Here is a 13,512-nt window from a genome sequence, read left to right as displayed (position 1 = left end):
AAGTATAGCTAATTCCTTGATAACAAGGCATCTGGGGCATTTGAACACTGATTTAATTAGTTTTTTAGATGAAAAGAGTAAATCAACTATAAAGTGTATCTCATAAAATTTCAAAATCCAAATTTATTTAGAGGATTTATGCTTTCTAAAGTTTCCAAAAAATATGTAGTATCTTGGTTTTAACCCCTAGATTCAGCTTAAAACATGAATTTGCAAAAAGATGGCATGAATTGTTTGAAAAGAGCTTTGAAAGGCTGAAAATTACATCGTAAATAGCATTTTGCAAAAATCAAATTCTCATTTACTATTTATAATGACTGATAAATATAGGCTTTCAAATATGATATTTTCCTATCAAGATGGCATTTGCTTTCAATATGGGTTTATAAGTTCAAAAAATATGATTTCTTTACGAAGTTATAGAACTTTTATGTTTTTTTAGCAAAAACGGTTCAAAATTTGTTTGAATTTTCATTGTAAACTTATCATATATCTTTTGCTATAGTACATATTTCGAGGTGGAAAAAAATGGTGTACTTTTTTCACCTCATAACTTATGCACACAATGGGCAAGAGCCAAAAAGTCAATTGTTAGCTTATGGAAATAAATATCAAAAGTTGATGAAAAAGCAGGACACTTTAGTGTCCTAGGAAAAAGCAAGACACTTTAGTGTCCTAGGACATTTGAGTGTCCAATTACAAAACTAGTGTTAACTAACCCGTGTCGGCTACAAAGCCTAAAATCCATGAGAGGAACGAAGCTTGGCCTCCCCACCCGAAAACAAAGGGATTGGTGAGAATACTTCTCATTGGCAAACTATATGTGGTAGCATGTCTATTGACACTAGCCCGGTTCATCGTGCACTCCACTATGACACCCTCACCCTTTAACCCCGGGCACAGACTTGAGGCCTACTCAAACCTCTATTACCTCTATGACTTACCCTGCCTTAAGAATAATTTTTTCCTCCAAAAACAAACTATGGAAATCTCTTGTAATAGCACTACGACATTCCTAAGTAGATGCATCCTCATTGCTATCCTTCCACTTTACTATAACCTCTTTGTACACCATTTGCATAGTATGATGCCTAAATCCAAGGGTCTTTTCATGTTCATGTGGAGCTAGAGTTACCTCTACAAGCTCCACCGGGACACTTGAAGAAAGTACATTCTTTTGTGATGAAGGGATTCCTTCATTTGGCTAACGTACAAAAATGGATGCACTTGAGAGCTCTTTGACAACTTATGTTTTTTAAATTTCATGCTATGTCCCCAATATTTTTTTGGATTTAAAAAGGTCCACAGCACTATGTGGGAAAAAATTAGCCGCACATTCTTGTTTTCATGGTCTCTGCCTATGCAAGAACCTTAAGAAAACAAACTCACCTCTGACAAGTCCACATCTTTTGTTCGCAAATGTCTTTGCACAATCATGTGCACTACATCTTTCCACTATCTTGTCTTCATACATTTTTGCATGACCTTGTGCACCGTCAAGGCTTTCTCTTGCTACCTTTAGCATGTCATTGACGTCTTTGAGAAAAGTCCTTGATACACTAAATCTTCTCCTTCTCTAGGCCTATGACCATAGGAGATCTAGGTTTGAAACCATATGTTAACATGAATGGTGTAAAAGCCTATTATAATCAAATGTTTAGAGTTGTTGTAAGCAAACCCCAAATGTGGTAGATATTCCTCATGGCTCAATTAAATGTTGCTCACATAAGAACACATCATATCATCTAAAACTTTGATGAGTGGTAAATAGTATCCAAATATTTGAAGACTTCCCTCCAAAGTGACTACTGAACTTTCTATCTCTATTGGACACTATGTTTGTAGGCAAGCCATATAGCTTCTAGAGATGTTCAATGAATAACATAGCCTTGGAGGGGTCACCAAAATAAAAAAAATGCCTACCACATGGGTTCAAAAGTAGGGACTATTTATTCTATATTTTCTCATATTTTCACCAAAAAAGTCAAAAAATGTTCTTGAAAAAAAAACCAGATTGAATAGGAAAAGGGTCACTTTTACTAGTGAAAATTTCATAGCTAAGGGGTTTTATAAATAGTCCTTGAACGCATGTGATATATAGATTTACTTACAGTGAACACCCCCCCCCCCCCCCCCCCCCCCCCCCCAAAAAAAAAAAAAACAAACCTAACTAGATTTACTGTTTCCACATCCTAGTAGGTATGAACTTTGCCATTTTGGTCGATCTATCCACCACTCCCCAAATCGAATCATTATCTCAAGTCGTTTTAGGTAATTCTATGATAGAATCCATGGAAATGCTTTCACATTTCCCCTGGAGGAAAATCCAAACAATGGAGAAACTCTCTAACCTAGCTCTCTCCATCTAACACAATTGATTAGGTCACTCACTATTCATTGACCTAGTTGTGATGTCACCTACAGAGAATTGGAACTATAAATGCCACCACCATATATGTTTCATGGGTTCTTCTAGTCATTATCATGGTGTATTTCTCCTTGCCTTTTGTCAAGCTCTCTCTCTCTCTCTCAAGCTTTAGGTGTTTTAAGAGAGATTATGTAATACTTAATCTCATTCCATTCCCTAATTAATTGATTATGCCATGTAATTAATCAATTGATCTATTGGAGTTTATGTTTTGATCCTTATTATCATGGTCGGCTCTTTTAATTATTATTTCCCATATCTTTAGGTTTCTTGTAATCCCACCATGGAGGCCATCTTAATTTTTAAATCCACCATAGTCTTACTCTTGGTGTCCTAGCAAGATTTGACTTGAGAACTTCAACTAGCTATTGAAGCCTCAAAGCTCGATATCAATAGCAAGCTATAACTGCTTTCATCCATTCTCAACCATCCTCAACTCTTGCCAAGCCTCATGACAGGCTTTTCGTAGCACCAAAGATGCTCTTCATATTTATTCACAACAATTATCAATGCTACACACAAAGTTACAGCTTGACACTTGCGCAAGGGTTGGGCGAGTCATCAATTTGGTCGCAATGCTTACCCTTCAAAGCCATCACATGGTATATTAATCCACGTAGCTCAAACGATCCCTAGGTTAACAACCTGGGATGAATATCTCATGCATCACAACTTGCCTACATCCTCAACAAAGGGGATCTCATTTGAATTCAAAGTAGCACCCATAACACAAGAAGTTTATGATATTTGCCATGTGAGGAAGGAGGTCTTTTCTCCATATATTTCCCTACAGTACTCAACATCATGATCTACTACTTCGGAGGGACCACATTCCTAGCTAGGTGTGGTTAGGGGGCTTGCACTCCCCTTCCCTAATGACACCTAGCTAAGTCCCTCCCTCACATCAATATATCATGATGTCGTTGAAACATGTAATGTGGGAATTATAGTGGGAATTTTTCTAATCCTTCTTGTGTAAGTTTGATTGCTATTTTGGCTTGTCGCTCAAGAGCAAGTCCTTTAGTGATCATCACACATGATGCCTTTGGTACTTAATTTTTCCATCAACCCGCTTGATCTTCTCAAGCCCTTCAACCTCTACATAAGATGCCATCTTCTTGTCACTCATGAGGCCGCTCATCTCCTTTAACAACAGTCATTGACATCTACCAAGAACTCAAACACCTTCCATGTTGTCAATTGTTTCTTTTTGGAGTGCTTTTAAAAGTCATCAAATTCAAAAATATTCAAGGGTTGCTTCCCACATTGGCTCTAGCCTATTTATTTTTTGAGTCTCATAGGGCAATCTAATAATAATATCCAAGTAGGTAGTTCTCACAAGGGAAGCATATAAAAGTTTTAATTTGGGCATTGAGCTCCCAAGCTAAAAAATTCATTGACATTGGTTCTTACCATACTTTCTATGGCCCATATTGTATGGCACTTTATACACCTGTTGTGTATGCTAAATTCATTCAAAACAAAGGCTCTCTTGTCCTCAAAGACTTACATGCAATACTTCAAGGCTCATCAATATGGAAGATTCACTCAAGGGGGAAGAACCCACATTGCTTGCAGAGGCTGAGACATGGAACAAGTAGCTCTCAAATCTTGGATTGTTCGAGCAATTGTTTGAGCTTTCTAAAAGCTCAAAACTTCTAAAATCCAATAAAAATCATACATAACTTTTATCTTTGTAGTGCATTACACGAATAAAGATCAAAGGTTTCTCCTACAAGTTTGACATTGACCTATATATATGATGTTTGTCGGGGTTTAGACACTAGCCATGTCTCTAACACATGGTATGACCTAACACTTGTATCTGAGTCCAATCTATGGGCACACATTCACAGATCTATACCTAAAGGAATTGTATTTTTATATAGCCTTTGATTGTGCCTAAGGCACGTGTGGCCCAACCTCTGAATGTACAAAACTCATGCCTTCGATCCACACTAGCTTTGTTCAGCCTTTGAGCCACGTGTGGAAATCTATTCTAGTGTCATGTTGGTGCACCATTACCTCTATGCATGAGGAGTCTATACTAGTGTTCCTACCTTCTCCCCCAATATGATGATGTTTTTTGAGCTATATGTCACCTCATAGGTTTGAATTACCTTATGAGCCAAAGGGGGATTTGTCGACTCTATGAGATACCTCTCTAGCCTAGCTCTTTCCACCTAACATAGTTGATTAGGTTAGTATTCACTAACTCAGTCAGTGATGTCACCTACATAACACTATGGCTATATGAGCCACTACTTATGTATATTCCATGGTTCCTTCTAGTCATTATTATTGTGTATTTCTCCTAGTCTTGTGCGAAGCTCTCTCTCTCTCTCTCTCTCTCTCTCTCTCTCTCCATTCCCAACCCTAAATCTTGGGATGATGTGCACTCAAGCTGTTGTGACTCTTAACAAGAATATGGTGTCCATAGTCTCACCGGTAGAAGGTACAAAAACTATAGCCTTGTAGAGAAGGTCCCCAATCATCCAAGGAATAGTTGGAAAATATCTCACCCCGATGTAGTCTATTACCGCTCTTTGAAGTTGTCAACTTGAAGGTTATTGGTCCTAAGGTTATACTTTAATTCCCATTTTCAGGTGATATGCAATTTTGTAGGCACTTAAATGTTGAAACTACTTGTATCTTCATGGGAAGAGACTCAACCTTTGGGAATCTCATGTATGGGGCTGAGAATGGTCAAGGCAAGGCAAAGGAATGGAGTTCTAGGATGTTCTTGATGCATCCTTGCCATTCAGTCAAGCAATTTCTTGAATTAGGCTTGAACTGTTTCTTATGCTTGTAACTCAATAATGGAATGAAAAATGGAATCATTATTTGTATTTCTTTGTGTACCTTCTTCTTCTTCATCAGTTGTGTGTATGTAAACATGTTGAGGATGAGTGTCAACACTTGTCGATCCTATGCTATGGTTTCATGTCCTTCAACATGATTAGGAGCAAGCCTAGAAGGGGGACACAAGCAAGTTGTGATAGTAGGGCCATGATGATAAAGTGGAAGGACCACAAAGAATCATTGAAACAAGAGTTTTAGTGTTTTGAAACTTTTTGCAGTTTCAAGTGTTTGCAGGTGTCTTGATAGGTTATGTGCGGTTTTTGTGCAATTACTTTGTGTGCAGTCAATTGCAGTCAGTTTTTTGCATACTATTTTGTGCAGCAATTGTGGTTTAGTTGAAGCAATTGCAGTTTTCTATTGCAATCAGTTTCGTTTCCTAAATGTATGCAGTTTATACTGTGCACAACTTTATGCAATCTTCTGAAGGTTATTTTAGTATGTAGTCATTGTTGTTTGCTATTGCTTTGATATTTACTTTATGGTAGTAAAGAAGAAGAAGGAAAAGTGCTCTATTTGTAAAAAACATGGGCACTATGCAAGGTAATGTCCTTAAATGTGTATGCCTTGTCCAAAGGAGGAGTTTTGTGTTTGGTATTGCATGCCAAACTTGTGAAAAGGAGTTGTATCAGATTATGCAACGTTTTCAGGATGCATCATGTCATCAAACGACATGTGTGATGCTCAAGAGGATCTAGAATGGTTTTCCGATCTTCTTGATGATGCAAAGAAGTGGCTTTATAGTCGTGTTGGTAAGAAGAGGAAGTCATACTCAACTATAAGGAGGATATTAAGGTTGCAAGAAGCGTGTGAATGTCTTTCAGAGCAATATGAAGATGAGTTTGATGGTTACCTTAGTGATGATGATTCTCAATGGTATTTTCAAAGACCTATTACTATTTCCAACCTAAAACAACTTGAAGTTGTCAGTTTTCAATTACCAATAGCTTTTCAGGCACCTGAAATTTCAAAGCCTGAATCTGATTTTTCAACACGTGAACGTTTCAAACCTGATTTTGATGTTCTTGAATATGGGATAAAAGTACTAGATACACAAATTATTGAAGAAAAGAAGTTGGTTCAAGAAGGAGATATTCTTCAAAGCAAGGGAGATGGAGTGAAAAAGATGATGGAGGAATCTAGAGCAGCTCATGAGCCAAAGGAGCCAAGAGGACTGCAAGCTATCCCCAAATCTCACGTCAAATACACTCACTTTTTTGCAGGAAGAGAAGGCAAGTTATCCAAATGAAGAATTGGTGATTGAGAAGAAGGGAATCCAAGTGGGAGTGAGCCAGAGAAGCACCAATATCCCATACAAACCCATATACCAACATTGGACATCAATCTTGAAGAGGTTGAAATTCAAGGAGACATCAGATTACAGTGTATTGAAGTGGAAGAGATGAAGATAAATGAAGAAATAATGTGTGTTGATAATGAGGATGATGTGATGAATTATTTTCTGATGTATCTTAATGAGGAGTATCCCACAAGTGCCAATTCGGATGGTGTTTCTGTTAATGGAGAAGTGTTTTTTGGAGTCTTGAACACTGAAATCAATTTTGCAAGAGTGGATATGAGTTATTCAAGTTGTGAAGACAAGGATCTTGAATTTCACATCCCTGAATTGCAAGTTTTGATACCAAAGGTCCCTGATTTACGAAGTTCCATAATGAAGGCCCCTGAACATAAAATTGGTAATTTGCAAAGAAGTTTGCTAAATTTCAAAGTCGTGTTGTTTCTCAAGCGGAAATGATCAACAATCTCTCATTAGAACTAGAAAATGATAAAAATTCAAATATGCTGGCAACAAATGAAGCGATTTCCAATATCATTCAACTGTAAGAAGAGAAGGCATCGTTGATGGTGGAGTTTTCTAAGGTTCAAGCTAGAGCCGATTTGCATATTTCTTATTTTTATGAAGTTCATGATGCTCTTAAGCAAGTTATTTTGAAAAGGAGAATCAAATTGAGGATTTGATTCTTCAACTTACTTGAATCTTTAATATGGAGTCTTCTTTAAATCTTCATGTTATGGAAGGTGTCTTGAATGATGATGTTGTCTTGAATGATCTTTACAATGTCGATGCTTTTGCAAATTCAGTGAAGGAGATTGGAAGTGCATCTTTTTCCAAGGATGTTTAGTTTCATAATGATGTTATTGAGGATTTATACAAAATTTTTGATGGCAATGGTTTTGCTAATGTTGAGAAGATGATTTTGACCGATGATGATGCGATGATAATCAAGTGGTTGTTCTTGAAGATGCTTTTGCATTTCGATGTGATTTTGTAGATGAAGGAGATATGGATTATCTTATTATCTCTCAATGGTTCTATTTGTTCATGTTGAATGAATCAATGATGGGTTTGGTGATTTTATCTATTTTCTATGCGGGAAGATGATCTATACATGCTTTATCCAAGAAGCAAAGAAGTGGAAGGAAATTCAAGGAAAACAAGATAAAAAAATCTATTTCAGGAAGATATCAGTGATTGGAGTGTTTTGCAAATGAAAAGTGAATCTCTTTATGTTTTTAAGGGGGATTATGAGCAAGCCATCTTGGTCGTGTTTTTTATGTGTGAAGGAGATTTAAACCTTGTATATTTAAGCCTTGAATCAAATTAGTTTGATAAAGACGCATATCAATTTATGTGCTTCTTGAATCAAGATTTATAGGAAAATCGATTTTTTTGGCATACTGAGTTTAAATCAAGTCTCCAAGTGTTTCATCTATATGCAAAGATGTTGGAGATGCTCAAGAGGAAGTGTTTAATGGTTGCAAAGTTTGCATCCTATCTTGAATATTTCTTCATTTTTTTTGAGGAGTTGTCTGAAATTGAACCTAAAATTGAACCTGAACCTGAACTTAAACCTGAAACGAAAACTGAAATTGTACTTGAATGGTATACTTGAATCCAAAAATGGACATGAAGACCTGAAGTTAATTGAAGAAGAGGAGAGTTTGTTGCTTTGTAGAAGGAATTCAAAGTGAGATGTAGGAAGCAAAGATCAATTTGGCTATTGTCTAAAATGAGTCAAGAAAATCTGAAAAATCTTGTTCTTGAAAAGGTGGAGTCTAAAATTGATTCTAATTTTTTTTCCAGAGGTGTTGAAGATGTTAAAGAAGAAATGTGTGATGGTTTGGAAGGTGTTTTTTCATATCAAAGATTGTTCATAACTCATTTTGAATTGAAACATGATTTATCTAAAAGATTATTTGTTGAAAATTGGTGGTTAACAATGATTGTGGAGATGTTTTTAGAGTATGTGATGATGGTTAATAAGCCTACAGTTGCAGATGCTCCAAATCTTGAAGTGTTTGAAGCAAATGAAGCTCAACCTGACATGAATTTTTTAGATTTCTTGAGTTTTTCGTTTGCAAATGGGAGATGTTGATTTTGATGATTCAATATTATTGGTCTGATAGTTTTTGAACCAGATTTTGCAAAACAATGATTAGAGGATGAAGGTTTTGAACCTGATTTTGCAAAATGCTTGTGGAGCTCAAAGGAATTTGATATTTGGGATGTTTTTCTTGCAAAAGTTGCAATCTTTGATGAGGGGAATGCTTGAGTTACAAAGTGGAGACTGTTTTGAATCTAATTTTTTGAGAATGATAGATGTTGAAGTGGAGATGTTTGTGGAGCATTTGGATCATATTTTCATGGTTCTTGGAAGCAATTTGTTTACTTGACAATATGTTTTGGCGATTTGTTGATGAATTTTAGATTTGCAAAGGGATGCAGTTTGCAAAAATGCACTTTTCAATCATGTAGAATTGAGTGTTGATGAATTCAGGACTGCAGATTTCAAAGATGTAGAGGATCATGAACTCGAATTTGGCTATTTTATTGAATGTTTAGGGAGTAAAAGCTTGATCATTAAGCTTTGGTTCTACAAGTTTGTTTTATATAAGCTCTCATGGATGATGATTTACATGATGGGTTACCATCCCTTGCATGTTGCCAATAAATGGTGCACTCGTATGCACACTCTTGGTGGGAAAGCACACTATACTTGGTTTGGTGATTGTAATGCTATATATAGCTTTAGGGAATGTATTTGTGCATCTTGGATTAAGTTCTAGGCACTATACTGTGCATTTTTGGTGTCTTGTGGTCTATCGTGGTGTATATGTGTACCTTGGAGTAGACTCCAGGCACTACACTTTGCATCATGGTATTCTACGAGCACTCAGTTTTTTTGAACAAGGGATTCGTGGGAATCTAGTCAAAAGTTTTTGCTGCGAAACTTTTTTTACCTCCAAGTTGTGCCAGGTGTTAACTTGAAGGTTATTGGGCTTTTTACTAAGATTATACTTTAATTTCCATTTTCAAGTGATATGCAATTTTTTAGGCACTTGAATGTTGAAACTACTCGTATCTTCATGGGAAGAGACTCAACCTTTGGGAATCTTGTGAGTAGGGCTAAGAATGGTCAAGGAAAGGTGAAGGAATGGAGTTCTAGGACATTCTTGATGCATTCTTACTGTCAATCAAGCAATTTCTTGAATCAAGCTTGAACTATTTCTTGTGTGCTTGTAACTCAATAATGGAATGAACAATGGAATCCTTATTTGTATTTCTCTGTGTATCTTCTTCTTCTTCAATAGTTCTGTGCATGTAAACATGTTGAGGGTGAGCCTCAACAAAATCATTTTTTAAAGGATGCAAATGGTCCCTCGCTTAGCAAATGGTCCATTTTGTTATAGCAAGCTATTGAGCAACAAGATCCTGAGCAAGAGGCCATGGAGGCATCGACGAGTGTTTTGGCCAAGGTAAACATCAAGTTTCCTACTTTCAAGAGACTCTCCTCAAAAGATGCAGATGACCATGCGAGGAGGTTTGTATCTCTCTGTAGATGTCGTGGCTTTAATAGAGAAGATGCTTACTATTGGTACTCTTTCTATCTACCTTGGATGGCTTAGCAGACAAGTGGTACAGTCAGTTTGCAGAGAACCATTTTGCAACTTGAGCAGGTTTAAGACAACAGTTATGTGTAGCATTCAGGCTAGGTGACTTCCAGGAAAAGGTTTTGGATGAGTTGGCCAACATGGTGCTCCAGCTAGAGGAGAATTTTGCAGAACTCATGATTAAAACCAAGTCTCTGGTTGCCAAGCTTCCTCAGCAACCAGGGGAATTTATGGTCAAGAAGTGGGTAGAGAAAGCTCTTCCAAAGACGTCTCAACAGAAAATACATGAAAGTCTTCGACTTGATGCATCTCTGGAGGAGTTTATAGCAGCCACTACTAGGATAGAAGGAGCAAGGAGACTATTCAAGGACCCCCTTCAGGTGGAGACTACCTCGGCACTCACGAAAAATCCCTCTGATCCGTTAACTTCTTTACATAGGGAACTGGAAGCCCTAAAGTTACAGCAAGCCCTTCAAGAGGAGAGGTCCTTCTCTCTTAGATAGGAGAAGCCTCCACATCACGAGGCATTGGAACAGATCAAGCACGAGCTAGAAGAGCTCAAGTCTCAGCAGGAGACTAAGGCTATGGTTTGGTGTAACTCATGCTGCTCTCCAAGGCACTCTCCACAGGAATGCCCCCTTCGGGTTTACTACCACTTCTGTGAAAAGTCTGGACATGAGAACAAGGACTGCTACTACCTTAAGGGATTGTGACAATAGACAAAAGCCTTGATCCTACTCTTCAATAAGGGCCATCACATGCATCCAACATGGTTTCTCCCTATGGCCATCCACACCATATGCCACCTTTGTTGACAACCCTTCCTATGCAAGGTATGCAAAGTACTTTTCTGTCTCACAACTTTTATCATACCCATGCTCCCTCATCACCTCAAAACTTCTATGCCTCCACCTCCAACTCCATGCAACAGGAGCAAGGACCACCTCGCCCATTGAATCGGCCCATTTTGTGTTACAGATGATGGGAATATGGTCATTACCAAATCAAATTCCCTCTGTCCAAAGAGTCCCCTCCCTGTCGTCATTGCCCTAAAATGAAGGATCACTATAGTAAAGATTTCCCTAAACTTCGTGCATCCACGGCTGTGAACCCAAGTCAAAGCCAGAATGAGTTTACCTTTCCCAAGCTCAATCTGATAGTAGTTAGCACCGTTCCTCAGCCGCGCCCTTCTACCCACGTGGTTACCCCTAAAAATAAGCTACAGTTGGTAGAGGAGCCATCGAGAGTCCTCACTTGGGCCCAGAGAGCTGCTCTCAGTTTTAGCATTCCAGCAAGTTCAACTCATTCTCGCGACAGTGGATACCCTGCCTTCCCCAGTGCCAAGAAAGAATCCAAATATTTGCTCTCTGATATTGATGAAGCTTTCTTGGAAGCAGTTTCGGATCTATGGAAGATCAAGGAACCAGAGAAACCACTGGTAGAACAAGAAAATCTTACAGCAGAGACAATCTTGAAGAACACTTTCCAACAAGTGTCCCTCTATGACATGGTACGGCTAGATGCGAGTTTTCGAAGTGACACCCTTGTTGTTATTCAGTCACTTTACCTCGGAGCAAGTCCTAGTGGCGGGCACCTCCCAGTGCAACCATCTGAGTCATATATGATATCCCATCACACTGCTCCCCTCACTGATTATAGAAGCCCTTGTCTCACCGTGTCTTGGGGTAGCAATTTTCAGGAGTAATTGTGGATGGTGGATTTGGCATCAATATGATGTCTGAGTTCACTATGATGGCTTTAGGCCTGCAACCTACTCAACTTGTCTCCTTCACAGTAACATTGGCCGACCAGAGGATAGTATACCCTGTGGGCATAGTGGAAAAGGTGCCTCTGTAGGTACAAGATTTCACTTTTAGTTTGGATTTTGTTGTGATCCTTCTTCCACAGGTGGAGGCGGATTTCCCTTGCTCATCGGTAGACCATGGCTATGACACACTAAATCACTTCATGATTGGGGAAACGATGCCATGTGGATACATACTCCTGGCTCCCCGATGCAACCAATTCGCCTAGAAGGAGGCATGGATCCTGTCGCTCAACATAGTTCTTTGTCCCTAGCAACCAGCCTTGAATAGGAATAGCCTGCTCCGCCTAACGGGTCAAAAGATGAGGATCTGTTGGAGTGGTTGGACGCTACCAAATCTATGCCTTGTTATGGAGTCTCTATTCACTCTTTGCCTGAAGGTACACCCTCTTCCAATGTTTCCACAGTAACTAAACCTAATAGGCCACCTGAGCTAGCACAAAGGCTGAAGGTCACAAAAGCTACTCCCCGTGCGCCCTTGGTGGTAGCCTTTGGATCTGGTGAGCCTATGAAGAATCATAGAAGCGTAAAGAAATAGAAGCTCAACAACCTTCAACATTAGCCCCATTGGTGTCTGCTTCTCCGACCAGAAGAAAGCTCGTCTCTGTGTCTAGCGAACTCTTTTCACAGAGCTTCCTCAAGACGGGATACAACCAAAAGATATTGATTTCAAGCCTGATAAATTCCTTGCTCATGCTCATGATATCTCTCTGCTTCATGTCATTCTAACCTCTTCACCTACAAGAACCCACGACCTTTGGAGTGCCATCTCCAGCCTCACCTCTCACTACCCCTCTCTCCCTCCCTACCCTCGCCCCTAGTTCCCCCTCACCAGCCCTCTCCCCCTACTCACCGCTTGCCCCCCCACCCCCCCCCACCCCCCCCTCACACCCTCTTGCCCCTACCCACCCCCTCCCTTGCCCTCGACCCTACTGTTTCCCCCCTCACCCCTACCCACCCCCTCCCTTTCCCTCCCCCCTACCCTTTCCCCCCTCGCCCCTAGTCCCCCTACCCATCCCTCGCCCCCCCTACCCACCCCTCGGCCCTATACTGCCCTCGCTCCTACCCCCTACCCACCCCCTCCCTTGCCCTCGCCCCTACCCACCCCCTTCCACCCCTCGCCCCTATCTAGCCCCCCTTGCTCCTATCTAGCCCTACCCACCCCTTCCCCTCTAGAAAAAAAAATGCAGAAAAAAGAAAGCATCTATACACCTCATGCTGTACACTTTGCTGTGCCAGGGATGCTAGCTTTTGGAGTTTCTGAAGCAAGTCTTTTGGTGTTTTAATTGTTTGAACACGCCACCCTTTTTTTAAGTTCATCCTAGAAAGTTATGTTTTTGAATCAGAAACTACAACTAGTTGACTGCATGGTTGAATTCACCAGTTTTCTGTAGCAGCTCTGCTTTGCAAAGAAAGTCTCCTGTCAGTTCAGCTAATCCAGGTGCTTGAAGATAATTCTTTGCAGCAACTCAAGGATGCAGTCTCT

The sequence above is a fragment of the Adiantum capillus-veneris genome, chromosome 22 (genome assembly GCF_014529385.1).
Source record: "Adiantum capillus-veneris isolate H3 chromosome 22, ASM1452938v2, whole genome shotgun sequence".
NCBI classification, from domain to species: domain Eukaryota; kingdom Viridiplantae; phylum Streptophyta; class Polypodiopsida; order Polypodiales; family Pteridaceae; genus Adiantum; species Adiantum capillus-veneris.
The sequence above is the reverse complement of the archived record's forward strand: the minus strand, read 5'-3'. Positions refer to the sequence as shown.